This window comes from Arachis ipaensis, chromosome B10, assembly GCF_000816755.2.
Source record: "Arachis ipaensis cultivar K30076 chromosome B10, Araip1.1, whole genome shotgun sequence".
Lineage (NCBI taxonomy): Eukaryota > Viridiplantae > Streptophyta > Magnoliopsida > Fabales > Fabaceae > Arachis > Arachis ipaensis.
The window spans coordinates 96,110,665-96,115,390 of NC_029794.2; the positions used below are offsets into that span (position 1 = coordinate 96,110,665).

A 4,726-nucleotide genomic window follows, 5' to 3' on the forward strand; every position below is an offset into this window, starting at 1 on the left:
AAATACAATCATAATTTAACACCCTTATTACCAGAATGTCACGCCTCTTGCTGCGCCACTCTGATAGCGAGGATATTACGACGAATTCTATATACTATAATAAAATAAGAGCCTTTAACTCGAAACTATATCGTTATTTTCTTTGAAAAATCGAAAATATTTTTTCTTTTAAAAAATATACATAGATACAAATCACAACACTTTAGATATGGATATATATATACAAGACTTTTTATACAAGTAACTATAAATATTACATACGTACATATCATTACAATCACGACTCTTATCCCTCTTACAAAAATATAAGAATAAAGGCGAGGGAAAAACTATAACTATATATACAACTAGGTGTGCAGAAAAAAACTTCATAAGCTACCTCGTCCGTCCTGAAAAGAGAAATCTGTAGGGGTGAGAACCTAACCACACAGTCTCACCAGAAGAGTTTCAGAATTGTCATAAGAAGATATATAAAAGAAAGTCATCTTCAACCGCAGTGATCATCGCTCATCTTATGAACAATTTCAAAAATCAACAATTACTTATCAAAAATCCAAATTTATATTTTAAATTTATAAAAGCCAATCAAACATAATATCCAAAAGGTTTCACTACATACCAAAGAACCATTCTCACCAAAACTTACCAAGACATATAACCTACCTAATTACGGCCTCCGGCTCAAACATAATTAAATCACGGCCTCCGACCCAACATATAATCAAATCACGACCTCCGGTCCAATATATAATTAAATCACGATAATATGAACCAAGCAGTCACAATCACAAGTAATGAAGTTCAAACGCAATCAAGAGCAATTATAGCAAACATGGCAATTAGCAGGTAAACAAAAATATTCACATAGGCAAACCAAAGACAATTAAGCACACCCAAACAATGGTAAATAAATGCAGTATGATGAATGCCTGTCTTACTGGCCATGAGTTCACTCAGTTAAATTGCCAGAACCCTGTTAGAATAAATTATTTTATAATCTAGATCATCCATATTGAATTACCAAAAAATATATATCATAGTGCGGAAGCGTACATTTACTCATAGAAATTAGAAATTAGAAATTAACGAAAGAGTTATCTCAGTCTTCCTTAACCAAAACCTTCTGTATCCCTAATAGGGCGGCTGAATTGTAACTCCTCTGATGGAAAAAGAATTACTGAGGCGGCTTTAGTAATACCTGAGCGAGTCCCCACACTTCATACAACTGTACCAGCAAGTGAACTGGGTCCACTACAAGAAAATGGAGTATTTGTAAAAAAAAATTTGTATCAAATTTAAAATTGTTACAAATTATGGTTTTTTGGTAACAATAATTAGTTATTGTTACAAAATAAGAATATTTTGTAACAACAAAAAATTTGTTACAAAACATTTCAATATTTTGTAACAACATGATTTTTTTTTGTTACAAATTATGTTGGCTTTCGTATCGAATTGTTGTTTTGTTGCAAAATATTATAATGTTTTGTTGCAAAATATTATAATGTTTTGTAACAAAAGATTATATTGTTGCAAAAATTAAAATATTTTACAACAAAATATCTATTTGTTTCAAAAGGTCTAAATATTTTGTAACAAAAAATTAATTTGTCACAAAATACAATATTTTTGTAACAAGTTATTTATTTGTCACAAAATTCAAAGATTTTTTTGTAACTAATAAATTTTTTTTAACATTTAAGTAATAGAGATTTTAGAATTTAATATTTTAAATTTTATTAATAAAAATTAATTAATCATATTATTGTATATTTTAAATTAAAATACTTAATTAAAAGCCAACTAGTAAATTGATAAGTAATAGTATTCTTAAAAGCAATTTTTAAAATTTATTTAGGTTTTAAATAAATATTCTATCCCCAAATCAAAAAATCTAACCCTAATTCCCAATTTAATTTTACCCTAAATTCCTAAATCATTTTTAAACAAACAAATCCTAACCCATTTAACCTAACCCTAACCGCCTTGCAACCTCCCCCCAAACCTCAACACTACCCTCACCTTTCTCCTTCAGCAGCACAACACACACACACACACTCTGAAACAGAAAGAAATAAGAAATGGAAATAAGGAAAGGGATGAGAGCAGAGGGGGATCCGAGAGAGAGGAAGAAAGCGTCGGGGGAGGAGCTGTCCGCACCGCCATCACGCGTCACCGCCGCCGAGCCTTGTCGCCGTCGCCACTGGGGCCACCGAGCCTCGTCGTCGTCACTGGGGCCACCGAGCCGTCACTGTCACTATTGGGTCGTCATCGCCGTCAGTTCCACCGAGAGGAGAGTTCGCGCGAGAGGGAGGTGACGTCGAGAGAGAGAGCTGCGCGAGGAAGGGGAGTTCTGTCCAACCGTCGCCGCCACTGTCGCGAGTTGGGGGTTGTGCCGCCGAAGCTCCGTCGCCATCCATGGAGTCGTAGGTGTGCATCGCTATCGAGAGGAAGAGCGCCACGCTGAGGGAGAACCAACTGGAGAGAGGAAGAGGCGTCGCGTCTGCTGCGAGCCTGCCATCGTCACCCTCATCGCGACTTGTCACCACCGCTGTGAGCCTCTTCTCCTGCCATTCAAGGAGCTGTGCTCCGTCGCCGTTTTGCCACCGTTGAAGCCGCCATCTCCTTGGTAAGCTTTAGCCCTGTTCTGGTTTTTTCTCATTGTCGGTCAAAATCCTGGTTACTATAAGAGTTGTTGCTGAGATTGTTTGTGCCAGGGATTATTTATCGTGAGTTGCTCCATCGTACGCCACCGTCGGAGCCATCATTCCGCTGTTGCCCCCTTGCTCTGAGCCGTTCCATTGCTACAGCAAGTGTTGTTATTGTGGCTACTCGATTTAGTCGCACCTCTTTAGTATGGTAAGCTATTCCTTGATTCAGTTTTGAACTTTAGTATGGTAAGCTATTTGATGGATTGCTGCTGGTTGTTGACTTGTTTATTTCATTGTTGCTGCCTTGCTGGTTGTTCAGTTGAAGTACTGAAACTGCTTCTGTTTTGTTTGGTTTGCTTTTGTTCTGTTGAATTACTGAAACTGCTTCTGCTTGTGCTGCTCCTCTGCTCCTCTGGTCCCTGGTCCCTAGTCCTCTGCCTCTACTGGTCTAGTTCATTTCGGCTGTTCTTCCTCCCCGGTAGTTCTTGGCGTTGTCGTTCCCTAGTTGCTGTGTGTCGCTTGGTTGCTGGTTTTTGGTTCATCTCGGCTGTTCTTCCTCTACAGCTGTTCTTTTTTCTTATTTTAATTCGTCTTATGTTTTTCCTATAGCAGCTTTTTTATAGTGTTAGAAATAGTTAGAGCATAGCATCCATTGTTGGAAGCAAACAAAGAATTGGTGGAAGTGCACCCAGCTTAAGAAAAATCTGCGCCTCACTTACCCATGCAAAAAGGAGCCAACGCCAAGTAAGGTTTTCCCTGTCTTTTTGTGAGACTGTGTTTTATTTTTTCCCACTGTTGGCGAACTGATCATTGGAGAGATGATTTAATTGGCTATCTTTATATGCTTGATAGTTGAGTATTTGCTTCCTCATATATATGAAAGATGATAGTATAGAGGGAATATATGATACTTTGAAGGAGTGTGCTGTCATTAGCAAATCAGCAGGGGGAATTGGTGTTTTTGTTCACAATATCTGTGCCACTGGCAGCTACATACGTGGAACAAATGGGACATCCAATGGTATTAACCAAAGGGGAGGCAAGAGGAAAGGTAATAGTTTATCCATGTTATATAACTTCCATTTCTAACTGTGTTAATAATGTTACGTTTGTAGGAAGAGCATCGTGCGAGAGATCTATTTTACGCACTTTGGGTGCCTGATCTCTTTATGGAAACAAATACAACTATTGCTTTTATGAATAGAATGTTTCAATGAGGTATAGGTTTGAATTTGTATCCCCTTTGTCTGCAAAAGATAAGGACTGAATCTTATGTCTAAATTTTTAAATGTTTTCTACTGCTTATTTTGTTTTTTTACATCTAGGTTTCTAGTGGTGGACTGGATGAGTCTATTTTACTAATTAAGAGCTGTCAACAATTCTCACATTATCCTTGTTACAACTTACACGACGAGATATTTCAAAAGTTCAATTTTGATACGAAATGGGCTGTCAGACTTATATCAAAGATTACAAATGATGAGGATATCCCAATTAAGGGTGATGCCATTGTGAAGCAGGTTATAATCTATTTATTAACATTATCATTCATTAGGATATATTTGATTTTGGAAAGAGGGAAGATGTCTGAACCTGTGCTTTTTTACTCATCTTCTCATATAATGACAATTCTTCTTTCATGATACACAGTGGAATCATCACATATGTACAACTATTGGGTTGCAAATCAATGCAGAAAAAGTTCTTCTTCAGCATAAGAAAGAGCCTAGTTGAATTTGATGAAGTATTGGAGGTATGTTATGAGGAGACATTTTAAAGACATAATTGGTTAAGTAATTACTTTGTAGCTTGTTGTCATAATATTCTTGGTTGATTCAAATTGGTGAACGTCTGTTTTGCCAAATTAGGCTTATTATTATTTTTGAATAAAAGTGAATAGAAAAAATTGTAATTAGTGTTATATCTTGTTTCTAATTTTTGTTTTGATTTTTCTCATTTACAGGAGTGCAAAAATAGTGACAACATGCTACCTAAAGGATTCAAGAATATTTTGATTTATAGAGACACTAATTTATGTTAGAACTTTTAACTTTTGGTTGAACTAGTGCAAGACA

General features: G+C 36.3%; 1 long non-coding RNA gene across 1 annotated transcript; it reads left to right on the forward strand.

Moving 5' to 3' along the window:
• On the forward strand, positions 3,136–3,673 carry LOC110268172. Its single transcript, XR_002356271.1, has 3 exons — positions 3,136–3,161; positions 3,261–3,395; positions 3,504–3,673. It is a non-coding gene; the product is annotated as an uncharacterized LOC110268172 (long non-coding RNA).